Source organism: Ambystoma mexicanum, chromosome 11, assembly GCF_040938575.1.
Source record: "Ambystoma mexicanum isolate Mex_15411 chromosome 11, UKY_AmexF1_1, whole genome shotgun sequence".
In the NCBI taxonomy this organism is placed as follows: Eukaryota; Metazoa; Chordata; class Amphibia; order Caudata; family Ambystomatidae; genus Ambystoma; species Ambystoma mexicanum.
The window spans coordinates 501,855,352-501,874,782 of record NC_090934.1 but is presented as its reverse complement, the minus strand read 5'-3'; the positions used below and the strand labels follow the sequence as shown (position 1 = coordinate 501,874,782).

The 19,431-nt window shown below is 52.1% G+C and overlaps 1 protein-coding gene across 7 annotated transcripts in view; it reads right to left on the bottom strand.

Moving 5' to 3' along the window:
- Positions 1–19,431, bottom strand: part of LRRC4C (leucine rich repeat containing 4C) — a 463,498-nt gene that overhangs the window by 319,937 nt on the left and 124,130 nt on the right. For 2 of the 7 annotated variants that reach the window (XM_069623338.1, XM_069623342.1), the window contains one exon: positions 9,066–9,194. The exons of the other annotated variants lie outside the window; for them this stretch is intronic. The gene's annotated coding sequence lies outside the window, so the exon portion shown is untranslated. The remainder of the gene's footprint in view (positions 1–9,065; positions 9,195–19,431) is intronic. 7 annotated transcript variants of the gene reach the window in all.

The following is a 19,431-nucleotide window of genomic DNA, read 5'->3' as shown; positions in this document are numbered from 1 at the left end:
CCTGGGCGCGTGTATTTCAGGGGTGCGCGGGAAGTTCCACACGCGATTAGGCTGGGTGGGTCACAGGTGTTCCCTGTACACCCTCGACGGCCCCTGCAGGCAGCCCACAAAACAGGGGACTACCCTGCACACCTGCTCATGTCCCCCTGCACCCCCACCCCCAGCAGTGCAGGGGCAGCCTCCACCAGGCCCCCACTCATGTCTCCCACGACCCCCACCCCTCAGCATCCAGGGGCACCCTCCACCAGGCCCCCACTCATGTCTCCCACCACCCCCACCCCCCAGCAGTGCAGGGGCACCCTCCACCAGGCCCCCACCCATGTCTCCCACCACCCCCACCCCCCCAGCGGTGCAGGAGCACCCTCCACCAGGCCCCCACCCATGTCTCCCACCACCCCCACCCCCCAGCAGTGCAGGGGCACCCTCCACCAGGCCCCCACTCATGTCTCCCACCACCCCCACCCCCCAGCATCCAGGGGCAGCCTCCACCGGGCCCCCACTCATGTCTCCCACCACCCCCACCCCCCAGCATCCAGGGGCAGCCTCCACCAGGCCCCCACTCATGTCTCCCACCACCCCCACCCCCCAGCAGTGCAGGGGCACCCTCCACCAGGCCCCCACTCATGTCTCCCACCACCCCCACCCCCCAGCAGTGCAGGGGCACCCTCCACCAGGCCCCCACCGATGTCTCCCACCACCCCCACCCCCCAGCCACCAGGGGCACCCTCCACCAGGCCCCCACTCATGTCTCCCACCACCCCCACCCCCCAGCAGTGCAGGGGCACCCTCCACCAGGTCCCCACCCATGTCTCCCACCACCCCCACCCCCCAGCCACCAGGGGCAGCCTCCACCAGGCCCCCACCCATGTCTCCCACCACCCCCACCCCCCAGCAGTGCAGGGGCACCCTCCACCAGGCCCCCACTCATGTCTCCCACCACCCCCACCGCCCAGAATCCAGGGGCAGCATCCACCAGGCCCCCACTCATGTCTCCCACCACCCCCACCCCCCAGCATCCAGGGGCAGCCTCCACCAGGCCCCCACTCATGTCTCCCACCACCCCCACCCCCCAGCATCCAGGGGCAACCTCCACCAGGCCCCCACTCATGTCTCCCACCACCCCCACCCCCCAGCAGTGCAGGGGCACCCTCCACCAGGTCCCCACCCATGTCTCCCACCACCCCCACCCCCCAGCCACCAGGGGCAGCCTCCACCAGGCCCCCACCCATGTCTCCCACCACCCCCACCCCCCAGCAGTGCGGGGGCACCCTCCACCAGGCCCCCACTCATGTCTCCCACCACCCCCACCCCCCAGCAGTGCAGGGGCACCCTCCACCAGGCCCCCACTCATGTCTCCCACCACCCCCACCCCCCAGCATCCAGGGGCAGCCTCCACCAGGCCCCCACTCATGTCTCCCACCACCCCCACCCCCCAGCAGTGCAGGGGCACCCTCCACCAGGCCCCCACTCATGTCTCCCACCACCCCCACCCCCCAGCAGTGCAGGGGCAGCCTCCACCAGGCCCCCACCCATGTCTCCCACCACCCCCACCCCCCAGCAGTGCAGGGGCACCCTCCACCAGGCCCCCACTCATGTCTCCCACCACCCCCACCCCCCAGCACTGTGAGGCACCTGCCAGCAGGCCCCCACCCATGTCCAACTCATGTCCCCCACCACCCCCACCCCCCAGCAGTGCAGGGGCACCCTCCACCAGGCCCCCACTCATGTCTCCCACCACCCCCACCCCCCAGCACTGTGGGGCACCCTCCACCAGGCCCCCACTCATGTCTCCCAGCGTGCTACGTGTATTTCAGGGGTGCGCGGGAAGTTCCACACGCGAATAGCCTGGGCGCGTGTATTTCAGGGGTGCGCGGGAAGTTCCACACGCGAATAGCCTGGGCGCGTGTATTTCAGGGGTTCGCGTGAAGTTATTCACGCGATCGGGCCTGGGGGAGCGGGGTACCACTCACCGTCTGCCTTGCGTGTAGAAGAACGCGTAGCCAACACCCGCTGTGAAGTAATAGCGTGTGAACCCCAACGGATGGAAAACACACGCACCGCACAAAAAACACGTACAGAACATAAAGGCACGCGGGATCACCAAGCCCTGCCAGGGCAACGCCCGTGCGCAAAACGTCACGGGCGCGATAACGCTGTAAGGGCCTTTGGTCCAATGAAATGGCGTACGGGCAACGCCCGTGCGCAAAACGTCACAGACGCGCTTACGCTATAAGGGCCTTTGGTCCAATGAAATGGCGTACGCGTGCTGACGCGCTTACGCGCTAAGGGCCTTTCCTCGATTTTCACGCTGACGTGCAGGATTTTCACGTGCCAAATCACTCCGTATCAAGCTGGCCACGCGAAAACACACGGAAGACCACGCTCCTGCTCAGAAGGCCGAATTACTGCCCCCCGATGCCCTGAGCAGCCTCCCACGTGCCATATGCTGCTGCCTGCCTGCCTGCCTGCTGCCACCGTGCCCTGCCAATTGGTGCCTGCACATCAGCCATCTGCAGGTGTCCAGTTGCTGTGTCCACCCCTGCTGGAACAGAAGACTCCCGACTCGGATAACATCGCTCCACAGCCCAGCCCCAGGACCCAGTTGCCCACCCACTCCTGCCCCTGGGGTTGCCATGTCGGGCACATCAACATCTGGCACCAGTGGCAACCCCCAGCCAGAGGGGCAGAGGGGCACCAGCTTCACTGCCACCGAAGTTGGTGTCCTGGTGGAGCAAGTCCTGGGGCAGTATGATGCCCTCTTCGGATCGTCCCGCGCCAACAAGGAAGGACGGGACAGGATCTGGGCCGACTGTGTGGTTGCCATCAACGCGGAGGGGGTGGCAACCCGCACCATCCAGAAGGTCAAGAAGCGCTGGGAAGACTTGAGGTCCAGGACCCTCATGAAGGCCCGGCGCCTCGTGGTGGGGGGCCGGGGCCGCATGAGTTCCATCCAGTTGAGGGTCCTGGAACGCGCACACCCAGCGCTCCACGCCCAGGTCCTTGAGAGGGAGACCCGTCTGGAGTTGAGCGGTAAGTGGCCAAGCATTGCTGTGTGAGACAGGGCATGTTGCAGTGTGCTGGTTGTCTGATACTTGCCTGCATGTGTGACATAGGCCATGTACGCATGTATGCGTGCAGGGACATCATGGGAATGCATGTGCGACCTGTAATGTGTGAACCGCACGGTTGTTGCATGTGTTTGAATGCGACATGGGGAGCCCTGTGCAGATTGCACACATGAGAGCATGGCAGTCTCTGTTCCTGGACATGGGTGGGGGCCTGGTGGAGGCTGCCCCTGCACTGCTGGGGGGTGGGGGTGGTGGGAGACATGGGTGGGGGGCTGGTGGAGGCTGCCCCTGGTGGCGGGGGGTGGGTGTGCTGGGAGACATGGGTGGGGGCCTGATGGAGGCTGCCCCTGGTGGCTGGGGGGTGGGGGTGCTGGGAGACATGGGTGGGGGCCTGGTGGAGGGTGCCCCTGCACTGCTGGGGGGTGGGGGTGGTGTGAGACATGAGTGGGGGCCTGGTGGAGGGTGCCCCTGCACTGCTGGGGGGTGGGGGTGGTGGGAGACATGAGTGGGGGCCTGGTGGAGGGTGCCCCTGGATGCTGGGGGGTGGCGGTGGTGGGAGACATGAGTGGGGGCCTGGTGGAGGGTGCCCCTGCACTGCTGGGGGGTGGGGGTGGTGGGAGACATGGGTGGGGGCCTGGTGGAGGTTGCCCCTGCTCTGCTGGGGGGTGGGGGTGGTGGGAGACATGAGTGGGGGCCTGGTGGAGGGTGCCCCTGCACTGCTGGGGGGTGGGGGTGGTGGGAGACATGGGTGGGGGCCTGGTGGAGGCTGCCTCTGCACTGCTGGGGGGTGGGGGTGCAGGGGGACATGAGCAGGTGTGCATGGTAGTCCCCTGTTTTGTGGGCTGCCTGCAGGGGCCGTCGAGGGTGTACAGGGAACACCTGTGAGGACCCACCCAGCCTAATCGCGTGTGGAACTCCCCGCGCACCCCTGAAATACACGTACCCTGCTGAAATTGCGTGTAAAACTTCCTGCGCACCCCTGAAATACACGCGCCCAGGCTATTCGCGTGTGGAACTTCCCGCGCACCCCTGAAATACACGTACCCTGCTGAAATCGTGTGTAAAACTTCCCGCGCACCCCTGAAATACACGCGCCCAGGCTATTCGCGTGTGGAACTTCCCGCGCACCCCTGAAATACACGCGCCCAGGCTATTCGCGTGTGGAACTTCCCGCGCACCCCTGAAATACACGCGCCCAGGCTATTCGCGTGTGGAACTTCCCGCGCACCCCTGAAATACACGCGCCCAGGCTATTCGCATGTGGAACTTCCCGCGCACCCCTGAAATACACGCGCCCAGGCTATTCGCGTGTGGAACTTCCCGCGCACCCCTGAAATACACGCGCCCAGCCTATTCGCGTGTGGAACTTCCCGCGCACCCCTGAAATACACGCGCCCTGGCTATTCACCTGTGGAACTTCCCGCGCACCCCTGAAATACACGCGCCCAGGCTATTCGCGTGTGGAACTTCCCGCGCACCCCTGAAATACAGGCGCCCAGCCTATTCGCGTGTGGAACTTCCCGCGCACCCCTGAAATACACGCGCCCAGCCTATTCGCGTGTGGAACTTCCCACGCACCCCTGAAATACATGCACCCAGGCTATTCGCGTGTGGAACTTACCGCGCACCCCTGAAATACACGCGCCCAGGCTATTCGCGTGTGGAACTTCCCGCGCACCCCTGAAATACACGCGCCCAGCCTATTCGCGTGTGGAACTTCCCGCACACCCCTGAAATACACGTACCCTGGCACCCTGGCTAATCGCGTGTATAACTTCACGCGTACCCCTGATATGCACGTTACCCGCTTTGCGTTCCTTGTTTGGCAGCCCTGTAAACTGGTCCAGGGTTAGCGCAGCCCTTTGCGATGATTTAGCGATTTTGATGGCTTTTCCTTGCGCCAGGGCGTTCTTGGGGGCGTTACTGGCGCTGCTGCAGGGTCGCTGCGATACTCTGCGCCACGGCTGGTTTGGGAGCCTAAAATCCATGAATACGCTGTGCGCGGAAATCGGTTTTAGCGCACGTGCCTGGCGCAGACAATCGCACGCGGACACTCTGCGCCAGCTGCTTGCGACACTGTTCTGCGAAATTCTATGAATTACCCTGACAGTCTGTTCTGCCTTTTTAGAAGCTAGAGGACCAAGAAAGAGGGGCTTTTCTGAAGCACACCTGAACCTGAAGCCCATTGCAATGCGTTCACCTTGCACTGCACCCCTCAAAGAACGAGCAGGCAGTTGCTGTTACATGTTCTAGTATGGACTTCTAAACATTAGCCTGGGTCGAGCCGCTGACCTGGGTTATTGCGCAATTGCCGCTTAATCAGAATGCATGCCACCGTTACGTGGTGTCCGTTTGCTATTATCTATTCCCTTAGAGAAAACATGTGATCTTCCCTCTGCGGGCAGTGATGATGTTGATATGGTATCAATGTTCATGATACATGAATAGAGTGATGGGTGCTGCCAAGGTAATACATACGTTTTCTTTAAATTGCAAAACAGGCTTTGTCGGTGTGGTCGGGATATCTTCTGCTCTCAGTCAAAGCTAATACATATGAAAAATGAAAGCACCGTATTAGCAAATGGTCCTGGCATGCCACAGTGCAGCACTGCCAGCAGAGGCTGTTTGTTTGATGCTTTCCTGTGTCTCCTTTCACGAAGCAATCCATATAGCAAGGTGAGCAGGCTGTCCGAGGAGGCCAGCCTTTGGTGTCCACAGTGGCCGAGCGCATTGCCTTGCCTTCACTGGGCATGTCAGGTCCTCCGCGGCTTGCTCTTACCACCCTGACTCTAAGCGACCACCAGGCTCCACTATTGCAAGCAAGAGTTAGTGGGCTTGGGCAAGGGTTTCAATTGAATCTATTGGAAATGGTTCATAGTACTCCCCACTGATTCCATGGTGCTAGGACATGTTTGGTAAATGGGGCCTTAGCTCAATTTTCCTTTGTACAGTGCTAATTAGCATGCACACATTACGCAAACTACACCCCCCAGGGTGCACATCACTGATCAACTGGAATACTATTGTACATACTGGGTATTTTGCAACATTCCCAATGCTGACATTTCAAGGAGTACTGAGGCAGAATCTACTTATCATCAAGATAAACATTTCCGGGTTACCGAAAGATCAAGATGCTGTGTGCTTCCCAACGCCACAAAACACATCTTGTTAATGTAATATCTATTTGTAGTTTGCATAAACTAAATAGGCATTTGCACACAAATTAAAATCCTGCATAAAACGTTTACATTTTATACAACATCCGCAGGAGCTTTGTGTTTAGCTAATGTGGCACTGTGATGAACTGCTAGAAGACCTGACACTGCAATGTGTGTCTTTCAACATTCCTGATGATAGACACCATGCAGCCAACGGCTTCATCACCCATCATGCATTGTGGTATCGTTCTGGAAGCTATGGATCTAAATGGCTGAAGTGACCTGAAGTTGGCATGCAGCGCATAACACAACTATGCAAATAAATACATGACATTACATGTTCAGAGTCAAGTTGAGAGAACATCATACAGAGTAGGCTTGGAATTATACAATTGTCCCCCTAGCATATGGATTGCGTTAAACAGAAATTGCTTCATTGGAAGTACCAGTTCTTCATTTTAACATATTAACAAATCCGCATACAGTTGCACAAGCTCTCTTTAAAGCAGCGAGGAGCAGTTTATGGTAACCCGTTTATCTGTGTGCTCTGTTTGGCTTTCTAGCCTTGCTAAGCAATAGGTATGAGCCATGCTTCAGGGTCCAACGGTGTTGCTACAATGCAAGTTAACAGAAGTGTTCATGGATTTCTGGTGATCAATGGGGAGTTGGACCAATTGCTGTTCAGAAGCCTTTAACTGCATCATTGAAATGACCAAACAATGTAATTTGGCGTGTATTAAGCACACTACTTGTGTCAATATGCACAGAGTGTGCTAAACTACTGAATCTGCACTTTGATCCTCCCTAATCTTCCTCCCTAATGCATTGGTGGTGAATACACCTGGATGAACTTTCTCAAAAATGATCCACAGCCTCCTGCAAATCTGTTATTGAAATGTAGGTAGTTTTTCATGTTTTTGCAGATTTTCCTTCCAGCCTGAATCGGCCAGAATCTGGGTGAAGTATGGGAGACATGTGGACAGGTTTGGGCTCATTCATAGCTGAAAACAATTAGGGCATGCATTAGCCAGAGGAAATTGAGCACTGTGCATCTCTGAATGTTAGTCAAATAGGAGAGCACAATAAACTCTGCAAAAAGGTATATTGGGAGATTAAAGCACCTACTGCAGAGATCTATGTGTAACTCAACACGTCCCAGGTTTGAATCTGGGTAAGAACACCCCATTGTTTCATCCTTCTGAAGTTCATAACATCAGTAACGTTCAAATGTGGAATTGTAAAATTGCGTTTCAGATCAGCAGTGTCAGTCATATCAGGCATACATTGGTCTGCCAAAGGATGGCACACTGTGTATTATTGAGGTTTATAATATTACAAGATAGGAAATTAATAAAAGGGAATTCATAATATTTCAATACAATTATCTCATAACAGTCCTAAACCTCTGCAAAAACCCATAGTGCTGGGGTGGAGTCAGTCATGCATTAGGTGTGCATCAAGTTTCATTCTGCTGAGTTTGGTTTCATGAGGATTATTGAGATTATTTATTTAACAGGAAAGTTCATGGGTTCAGATCAATGCCCTCAGAAAGGCTTGTAGAGTTTAGGCTGAATCAGTCACATGACGAGCATTATGTCCAACTTCCTTAAAGGAATACCATTTAGTCTGGTAGGATTGCAATGTTATCGACTTTGTGTCTGGGGAAAAACGCATACCATAGATCTGTAGTAAGAGGCCTATGGGCGTATCTTGTCAGTAAGGCATGCACAGGACCTGGCCATTGCGTCATTTGTGCTGCAGCACACCCCCCTGGAAATGTGCAGACCACCTTTTTGAATAAACATACCTGCAGTAAAACAAATACAAAACACACCCACTTATTTTGTATTTTCATTACCTTTCGTACATTGTGCACGAGGTGTGCGTTTTTAACATATTTTAACATATTTGTTGGTGTCATCTACAAACAAAGAGTTGTCGGACGCCGAGTATAGCCGGATTCAATCCATTAGGAATTTATACAGTGTAATGTCATTGAGCATCTCTGTCAGGAAATGTTTTTAATTTCAAAACTACTCCATGAACTTCAAACTTTGCTTTCAACATGTGCTGGCCTGAAAAGGTGTGACCTCTGACAACCCGTGTTAAGAGAAACATTTCATCATCATGAACGTTCATCACACGTCTGTCACCTAAATTCCTTAGAAGTTCAGCAGAACATGAATCGCTCCAATACAGTGCACATTCAAGTGATTTAGATTTTGGCCAAATTCATTCACCCAGGCTTAGTGATAAATACCTTATAGTAACAAATGACAATCCTGAAAAATGCAATTTTCTGTGATACTGCATCACCTGGAGTTGGAATCTGAATGTTTTATAATGCCTGATGTTGTTATGCAATATAGCATTGAGCCAGAATCTACATAAATCCTGGAAGCATTTTTATGGGCTTCTGGAAGACATGAAAAGGAATAGGCATTTTTCATCCTTCCTGCTCTGGTCATATTGTATTGCTCTACTTTGACAAGAACATACGTGAACCAAGGTGCACTTTTATCAGCTCCTGGAAACCCTGAAACTGGAATAAGTATGACACACTGTTCTGGTGTATAAGGGTACCAGACCCCCGCCCCCATCAAACCCAGTACAGATAACATGATTGGCTAATAAATGGGTCCAGTATTGCAAAAATAGGAATTATAATTTTTTTGAAGGTAAAGAGTCCATGTGGGGTGACATATTTTGGGGGGTCAGAATGAAAAAGGGAGTGAATGGTGCCTCAGGTATTACACACACACCATGAATATGTACAAATATATTCTGGAAACTGGATAGAAATTGAGTTATGCTCAAAAGTAAAATAATGACTCACCATTTGGTAGCGAGGCTGAATGGGCTGAGATATGCTCTAACATGGATGCCAAATACAAAATGGTGTTGTGAGTCCAGATGTCAGAGTCCTGACTCATGCTGATAGCAAATATTCTTTGGCAGCAGTTCACTGTAAGATAAGCACATCTGGGATGATATATTTATAAACTTGGCCGGGGAAAAGAGCAGACATGATTGATGGTAAATCAGATAAAGGCAAGAAAGTTACCAATTAGTACAGATCAGCTGCGTTAGTTTGCAGCAAACACATTAGCTCATGGGGTTTTCCACAGTATGAACTGCCAGTAAAATGTGGCAGGACCTCGAGAAGCAGATATGGACTGTTTTTTGGCAGGCCAAAGGATGTGTCATTGTGTCCGGCTGGCACTAAAATGAGCTTATCAGTCTATGGGTCAGTCAGTCATTTGGTGCCTGCCAGGAGTGAGCTAATGTGGGCTTTGTGAGTGACAGATAAGCCACATATAAGGAGGGCTTTATTCTGGCTAAAAGGACCAATCAGATATGTATCCTGAAATTGCATGAAAATATTGCATCACTGAAAAGGCCTACAAAAGGAGGAAGGCAGGATGCTGCTCTGTGTGTGCTCGGAGTGTGTCTTTTGAACTTGTGTCAAAGATGACTGTCAACATACAACCAGTCTTCCATTCTTCATGTGTTCCATTCTCCAGTGTCTGGGTCCACAGGTGCCAGAGAGCTTGATGGGATGCAGAAGGACATTCTTTACACTGGTGACGTAATGCTGAAAAGCATGCACTTAGAAACTTAATCCCCCAAAATGTATTGCAAGGAGCTAGTGGGAGACTTAAACAGAACCTACCCATTTAACCCTGACTAACATTGTGATGCTGTATATCATGCACCCAAAAACTGCATCTCCCAAACACTGTGCTACTGTACTGGAATTCCAAGATTTAAAACATGCACCTTTATGTGTAAATGATGGAGTTTTAAAATGATATCTGCCATGGTTAAAAGCAGGCTTAATGAACTCCAAAGATTTACCCCATCACGCTAAGACATTTAAATCAAACAGAGCTATTTCTATACTGTCACCAGACTGGTTTGCATTGCAAACACTTCCAACATTGCAGAACAAACCATTCACAGAGATGTCAAGCTTGTCACTTTGTCATACGTTTCAGTTTATACCCATAATAGCACTTTATTAGGGTCACCAGAGTTTTAAAATAAAAACAAACTAGGACAAGCCATCAACATGAAAGTAGGACTTCAAGTTCACAGAGGCCATAATGACTACTCTTCAGTAGTGGGGAAAGGGGTGTTGGATGGAGGCTCCAGTAGGTACATAATTTCACCAAAATTCTAGTTGTAGCTGAAGGAACATCACACAACCCTTGTCCTCCGATAAAATCACAGGAAGCTAGACCTAGCCCCCATTCCCTTTGTGTTGCTACAGTACTGGGAATGATCTGCGCAGACAGTCTGTCTCTGAACCCAACCATTCAGACATTATTCGCTAATGGACTGGCAACCTATGAGTGATGACGGCTTCATGAATTTCCTTGACTCACTGTTATTTCTCAAGCTAACCAGATCAAGATTCCAGGTGAAACAAGCTGTGGCACATTTAGCTGCATTTACAATATCCCTTTTCAGGTGCAACACAGATATCTACTCTTGCCACTGCCTCTTTTTCCAGTGGCCCTGGGGTAGCAAGGACAGATCTAAGGGTAGCAGTGGCAGAGATAGGGGTAGCATCTGCTACCCCTGGCAATCTCCAAATTACGTCCCCAGGCTCCAGTCATTGCCCCTGACATAAACTGTGCATTTTGGGCTGCGACTGTAAGCACATTCAAAACAAAACAAAAATGTTTTGATTATTATTTCAGGTCTTTCTTTAAAGCCCTTTGCCAAGCAGTTTCTCTGGCATAACCAGTTAATGCAAAGGGCCTTTAACTGGAAGGTTGGTGGTTCAAGCTTACCCCAGGATGGCTCACAGTGTTAATGTAAAGTCTTCAAGCTAGAACAGTTTCAATTTGGTTTGCATGTTCTGACAAAGGAGTGACATGTGACGATTTATACATTTGAAGTGCTGATTTTGGCAGTGACCACCCTCCCTTTCCCCAAACAGTGCATCTGGCTTTTCTATACTCACATCGCAGTAGAAATATTATGTTTACATTGCCAGCATAGTTACATTGGTAGACACAGTAAAATATGTAAAACAACAAACATTTGTCCAGAAATAATTCCGTTTTTTAGTTCAATCAACTTTAATCAGTGGTGGAATCAATTACAGAGCTGTACAAGTCTGTGGTTTTAGACCCCATAAAAAAACTGAACCGATTTGAGATGGCAGATGCCTCGCTTAATCCATCTGTGAGAAGGAGATTATAATACTACATTGTAGGTCTCATCAGCAGCAATGTAACAATGTCTGCAGGGGACTGTCTCAAACTTAAAAGCGATCTCCATATTGACTTGTAGGCACCGACTCCCCTGCCCATCCAGTAGCAAACAGAGCAGCACATTTGATCAGAAGTCAACTTCGAAAATTCAACAAAGATATTCACATTGGTCACACACAAGGTCCTAAAGAGCTGCCATCCTCAATCAATGGACATTGATGTGAGGTAGATGAGTGAGTAATGGGAACTGTTTCAATTTGAGATGGGCCTCACAAAGTCCCTATCTCGGTTCCTCTATTTGGGGTAAGAGGGCAGACTCAGAGGAGAAGCAGCTTTTCACCTCTTATACAAAAGAGGGAGCGTCCATAAAGGGGGAGATGGCCATATCACAAACAATTTTGCTTTTCTTCGCTGCATGGTTTTGAATGGCCTTTATAAGCACATCGTCTCTTTAACAGCAGAGTTAAACATCCCCCAATTTTCCATGTCATAATGGATCCAAAAACAGTGTTAAGCAGCAGCATTGCCAGGAAAAAGCATGGCCATTAGGGTGCAGAGGAAAGCAAGTCATTTGAAGAATTTTACAAAGTCATTTAATGCTTCAGTAGAAGACATGGGGCCTCATTACAACCTGCCAGTCTGGGACCAGGCAAAATCCGTGACGGTGGTAAAAACGTTTCCGTGTCCGCAAGGTTGCGGAAAAACCGTCCGATTACACGCTGTTGGTCGCGCGCACCACATGGACTCGGAAACGTTGTCACCGCCGTCACGGAAAACCCCACGGAAATGGAAATAACGCAGCCACAAGTGGCGCAAAACCCGTGTCCGCATCCGCTGCCACGGACACGGAACCGGAAATACCATGATCGCCAAAACAGGAAACAGAGAGGCGGCCATCATATAAAAGCACAATCCATTGCCATTCAGAGTCAGCACAAGCACAATCCTAACTCTGAGAAGCCAAAAGGGACCACCAGCATGTCTGCCAGGATTCCTGCTCAGAAGCAGCGCAAACAGCGCTTCAGTGAGGCGGAGCTAACCGTCTTGGTGGAGCACATTGTGGACAATGCGGAGATGCTGTTCAGCGCCGACCAACGGCGTGCCACAAAGCAGCGGAGGAAGGAGATGTGGGCCGAAGCTGCACGCAAGTGCACCGCTGTGGGCGTGACAGTGAGGAGCGTGAAGGATTGCCACAAGCGGTGGGACGACCTGAGGCTGAGGGTACGCAACCTCATTTCCACGCACCGCCAACGCAGCAGTGGGACAGGCGGAGGACCCCCTTCCCCACTGAGGCTGCAAGCATGGGAGGAGCGTTGCAGCAGCGTTCTCCACCTTGAGGGAATCCATGGGATCGGGGAGGCTGAGGCAGGAGTGAGCCCACCTGCAGATGCCGGTAAGTGCCCAAACATGAATGCCACATGAAAATATGCAGTTGTGAGTACTGGGCCAAAGGACCCATTAACAACACCCCCCGCCCCAGGCAGTGCATGTGTGGGGCAAAGGACCCATTAACAACCCCCCCCCCCCGGGCAGTGCATGTGTGGGCCAAAGGACCCATTAACAACCCCCCCCCCAGGCAGTGCATGTGTGGGCCAAAGGACCCATTAACAACCCCCCCCCCCCCAGGCAGTGCATGTGTGGGTCAAAGATCGGGTCGGATCATTATGATCCGAATGGCAACCAATATCACAGAAAGCATACACTAGCAATCAGATGCATGTGACTAACACTATTCAATGTACAATCTTAATGACGCATGTGATGCACCCATCTGCCACCACAACACCACTAATTGCATGCCCTTTGTGTCCCCACAGCCATTTCAAGTGACAGTGATACTGCACAACAGGCCAGCCAATCTGCACCGGCAAGTACACAAGCCACCGCCACCACACAGGAGGATGCTGCCGGCAGTTCTGCACCTCTGGCCACATTACCAGCCACTACAGATGTGCCGCCCACCACCACCACCGACATCCCCACCGTCTCCACACTGCCTGAGTCTAGACAGGTGCCACGGGAACCTATCATGGCCACCCAACACAACACCGAAGGTAGCAGCACTGCAGAGGGGGCGGCCTGCAGTGATTACAGTGCCCCGCAAGAGCACTCGGAAACGGGGCCACAGGGGGAGATGCCCACATTGGAAGACCTGGGCTCCTTCCATGAGCTGGAGTCCAGCCCCACATCACTGAGGAGTCCCATGAGGTCGCCCACCCCATCCATGGCCGAACTGAATGCCCGCATGCAGCGGATGGAGGAGCAGCAGGCTACCCTCACCAAGCTGGTGGAGAGGCAGCTAGAGGAATCTAGGCTGCAGAGGGAGAGCTACAGCGCCTCAGTGTGTCGCCTGTCGAGGTCCATCGGACGCTTTGCAAGCACTATAGTAACCCTTGCACGCCATGTGCGGGAGGGCAACTACCACACCTCCAGGCTTGTAGAGGCCATGTTGGTTGGCCAACAGGCAAATCTGGCACGGATGCCCTCAATCCCAGATTCTGCGCAATCAAACACAACCACCCCATCCAGCTTGACTACTGCCAGTCCGAGGAGGCGCTCGAGTAGGCTAATGTCATGATCTCTGCTTCCAAAAGGTCAGGGTTTTCCCAACTCCCTTGGAAGCAGATCCATAACCCAGGTTCCGAGTGCCAACCAGTCCCAATTGGGACCTTTTGGACCCAGTCCTGGCGCCAGTGGCACCAGGCTCATAAATATGCCCAGTCCCAGCGCTGGAAGCGCCGGGCTCATAATGCTTGGGTGGACTTACCTGCAGCAGACCATGCTGCTTACTTGCCTGCCAGTTGAGTCTCTGATCCTCTTCTGTTTGGAACTACTTTTCCTGTTTGGTGGGGCAGGAGCCACTCCCTAGATTCAGAACACTGGAACTCTTCTGGAAAGCAGGAACTCTTTTCTTACCTAGGCGTGGCTGTGGAAGGAGACACCTAAGCACTACAGGAGGCTATTTAAACCACACCCGATGGATGAATCTTGCTTTGCGTTATTCTGCATCCTCAGCAGCAGAACGCTCATCGTGTCTTCTGCATCTGATCCTGGGCCTAAGGAAAAAGGCTTACCATTCTGAATCCAGTCTTCAGCAACACCTATAAAGACAAGAAAGAACAGGTTAGCATTACGGTCTTCAGTGACAGCTCTTCACTTACCTGGTCCATCGGCTGTCACCAACGCCTCGCGCTGCATTCCGGCATCTGAAAGACAAAGGCTTACCTACTCTTCGTGCGCTCCGGAGGTCTTCACACTGCATTCCGGCATCTGAAAGACAAAAGCTTACCAACTCTTCGCACGCTCCGGAGGCCTTCGGCGCTGCATCCCGCATCTGAAAGACAAAACAAGGTGCGTTTAAAGACATTGGGGAACTTTAATACTCACGTGCCATTACTCCTTTCCACATCTAACCCAGTGGGTATTCCGGCACCCTGCAGCCGCCCCGAACTTGTACCTGCAAAATAAAAAGACAGTTAGAGCGCATCGTGAAGCAGGCAACAAGCGCTTACTTACGTGCTTCCAGGCGCTTCTATTCATCACACGGGCTCCATCTTCAACTCACTTCAGCCCGCCATCCGCCATCGCCGGAACCCTGCAAAACAAGAGACATCATTACTAAAGACTTTAAAGACATTAGAATTACTCGAAACTTACCGTTCGTGCAGTAAACAACGGACAGCAGTCCTCTGAAGTCAAGAGGCCTGCTCCCCTTATCCAGTGAAGAAACTGATTACAGCACCCTGCCTCGAGGCAGATGGAGAGCACGGCGTTCACTTACCTAAGGTGAGAGCGTTAACCTTTGGGGTTCTACAAGAGAAGAGAAAGGGAAGAAGAGAGAGACATTCAATAACCCAGTTCATTAATCCCACATTTTCTATCTGCAGACATCTTACCCTTCGAGCCAGACATACAGTGCACAGAGGTCCAGCCCAAAGAGCCAGCCGTGTGTTACACATCACCTTTGAAGATACGGTATACGCCCAGTCAAGACCGGCGCCTCTACGGGAATCAGGTGAGCGTTACAGCTAACGGGTCCCTCGGGCAAGGTTGCACAGGCACAGAAGTGCACACGGAAGTGATGGCATGTGTGTGGGGCAGTGCAGGACACATGTGGACTACAAGGGTGTGAGAGGGGTGGGCACGTTTGGGTGGTGGGGTAGGGAGTTTTGGGGGTTTGAACAATGGGGCCTGGGTGGGGGTGGGCACGTTTGGGTGGTGGGGTAGGTAGTTTTGGGGGTTTGAACTATGGGGCCTGGGTGGGGGTGGGCACATTTGGGTGGTGGGTGGCCCCGGGTGTACAGCTTCCCTAACCAATGCACCTCCTTCCCTGTTGTTATTACATCAATACATCACCATTTCGAATCAAGACATACATGTGTGGACATTGATCATTTATTTTGCAGTGCAACTATTAATTCATTGTCGTCACCATGTTCGTGCATTTCTGTGAATGTGCTGTGACTCAAAAGTAAATGTGAATCAGGGAATCCCGTGCTCTCTGGCCATCATGTGGACCCCCAGGGGGAGGCGGTGCCATCCCATCCCCATCTCCATCCCCATCCCCATCCCCATCCCCATCTCCATCCCCATCCCCATCTTCCTCACCTGCATCTGGTGGCATTGGGATGTTCCTGCGCAGGCATATATTGTGCAGCATGGCACATACGAGCGTGATTTTACCCGTCTTCACTGGGCTGTACAGCAGTGATCCACCAGATCTGCTCAGACAGCGGAAACGGGCCTTCAGCAGTCCAAATGTCCTCTCAATCATTCCACGTGTGCGGATATGTGCCCTATTGGTATTCTCTTCATGCCTGTTCCTTGGTCTACGTACAGGTGTCATCATCCATGGCGTGAGTGCATATCCCGCATCACCTACATGGGATGTAGATGGGGGAACATGTCAGTATTTGTGGCATCATGTCCTCATCTGCTGCTGTGCATTCTTGTATCATCATTCATTCATGCATATGTACCATGCAGTGTATGGAGGCATGTTTTGGGCATCACGATGTATGTCGCTAACTGGATATGGGCCTACACATTAACTTGCATGTTTACTGTGCCCTGCGGGTGATATTTGATTGTGTGCATGTCACGGTGCAGTGCTGTCCACACATGGCAGAGTGACTCCACTGTACGGAAGTAGTAAATACACGTTGTCTCATTAACACGCCTCTCGTGCCTTTTGAGGCAGTGTTTCAATTGAGGGTGGGTGTCTGCAGTGGCACAAGGTTCATGGGACAGTGACGGGATTGGCTGTGCGAGCGTGTGTACGGGCACATTGTGGTGCCCTGTCATGTCTTCCTTCATGATGTTTGGCATCCGCTGTGTATTTGGTAGATGGAAGGGGGGTGATGCATGTGCGGTCACAGCGGCACACTCACAATGCTCATTGGCCTGGACACACACACACCACTTCGACAGGGTTGTAGCATTGTCAGCTGTACTCACCCAATAGCCATGTGCTTTGTCCGGCATAGCGTTCCATGTACCGTGGCAACGTGGAATTCCGCAGTACCATTGAGTCATGTGATGAGCCTGGGAAACGTGTGTAATCAGTTGCATGGCATCACAAACCATCTGGACATTCAAAGAGTGATACTGTTTCCTATTGCGGAACACTGCCTCAATTGCACGTGGTACTGTCAGCTCAACATGGGTGCAGTCAACTGCGCCTATGCAATTTGGCATGCCTGCTATGGCATGGAAGGCCAACTTGGTGGCAATGACCTCGGGGAGGGTGCGGGGTAGGGCTATGTGTTCCGACACATGGCGCAACAGGGCATCCAGTACCTGTACCAGGATTTTTGAGAAGCAGGGTTGTGATATGCCGTGCAGCTCACCAACCGTGTGTTGATAGGTGCCAGTGCCAAGGAAATGCAGTACTAAGCCAACCTTCAAGAGGGGGGGATGGCAGTGGGGGTGTCAATTTGGCTGCTGATGTTGTCCTCAATCATGGCGGTGATGTGCAGGATTGTTGCACGGTCCAGCCGGTATAGTGTGTGGATCTGTCCTGGGGTGAGGTTCCAGGGTGAGGCCCTGATGCGTGGTATTGCTGGCTGGCGACGGGGTCGGGCTGGCTAGGCAATGGGGTTTGCCATAGCTGCAGGGTTGGCTGGTTGCCTCCTGTGCCTCCTCCGCCTACGCCTCCTCCTCTGCGCCATTACTGCCACCATGTGCAGTGCTGCCTGTTGGTTGAGTAGGCCCAGTCCCAGTGCTACTAGACCTGCTGCCTGCATGGTTCTGTGTTGTGTTGGGCTGGATGTGGCCCTTTTGTAGGCTCCCAGTGGCCTCCTAGGTCCAGCTGGGCTGATTTGGTGCACCTGTGCCCTGATTCAGTTCAGCAGGCAGTGTATAATGCCATGTTCGCGGTGGCGGTGGTTCCGCAACCGTGATCATGGTATTTACGCCATTTTTTTGCCGGTATTTCCGTGTCCGCGCTAGTTGTGATGCTCACGGTGTTTCGTGTTGACGGTAACGGAGGGGTTTCCGTGCAGACGGACTTAACAGGACCCCTATTTCCGCAGCGGCGGTTGAGGGAGGTACTATTACCGGGGCCGCGGGTTTATGATTTGGTGGATATGGAAACGGTGCCGGTATGGTTTTACCGGCAGTGTTAATTCTGGACCGGAGTACTTGTAATGAGGCCCATGGTCATCATTAAATGTAAAATAAAATTGTTGCAGAGAAAAATGATGCTGTCTCTATCCCTTTTCTGCTTCCGTTCTGTTTCTAACCTTTACATGAAACTGAATCTATCAAGCAGCATGTAAGGAACCTTGATTCCATCAGGAAGAAGGGCAGTGCAAGTCCAATCGGAAAGAGTACTGCTCAAGGGCACAAAGGCATTTGAGAGGCAGGGGAGTCCTTGGTGGGCCACTTGGTGCTATAACCTTTTGATGTGTTGATGGCTAGATGCACAAAGGCTAGACTGAGATGAAGACCAACCCACATGTTTTTTCCCATCACTCCAATCAGCTCCATCAATGACTGCAAGATAGGACTAAGGTATGCTAGAAAGTGCCCATTGGTGGTAGAGGGGAGACTTGTCCCCCAAATGTGACCTGCATAATTGTACTGGTTAGCACTTTTTGGAACAGTCACCCAAAAATCCCCACAGGTCAGTTTTGGTGGGAGATGTATCACCCTTTTTTTGACCATGCGTTGCCCCATCCATGAGAGATCAAGGGCTACCAAGGGCTACTTGTGGTTAGGGAAGTTGTGATCTGGAACTAGAAACACACAATTGGGTTATATCCAATTATATTCCTGGGGAGAAATTATGTATGGAGTATATTGGTAAAAACCTGACCTATGAACTAAACTGAACCAAACTTTGGAAGACATCCGCCTTCGAGGGAGCAAAGAAATCAGGAGACTGGGGCTAGTTCCAGAGCAGAAATGGAGGTTGGAAGCTGGAGTCAGGAAGCAGAGACACAGGGCCAGACTAAGCAAGCATAGAAGCACCTGTGCCACCCAACGAACAACAGCAAACACCCAAAGAGGACTGGCGGTGCATTCAGGAGCCCAAGAAGGAAAAGGGCTCAATGCTGATGGGGAGGTGGCTTGAGAAAAGCAGTCTGGGACAACACAGATCAAGAAGAGGAGGATAAGAGGCATCTTCTAATTGCTGTACTTGGCGAGAGAGTAAGCCAAGTGAGTTGAACCAAAGAGTGAGAGAAAAAACAGGGTCTGGGACCCAAAGTCAGAAAGTAACGTGAGTCATCTTCCTCGTTGCAGTATTTGGTAGAGAGTAAGTCCAATCAAAGAAGAGGAGAAGCCGGGTGTGTTGACCCTTCTAACATTTGAGAAATGTGTATTATATCTTTGTGGTACGTAGACCATGGAATGATAGTCATTCCCCCTGGTGGCCCTAACCTGAAGTCAGGGCCAAGAAGCCTGAGGAAAGGAGTCATTCCCCCAGGCCATGTGACATACCATACCAGGAGAAGGGTGGCATTCTCTTGGCCA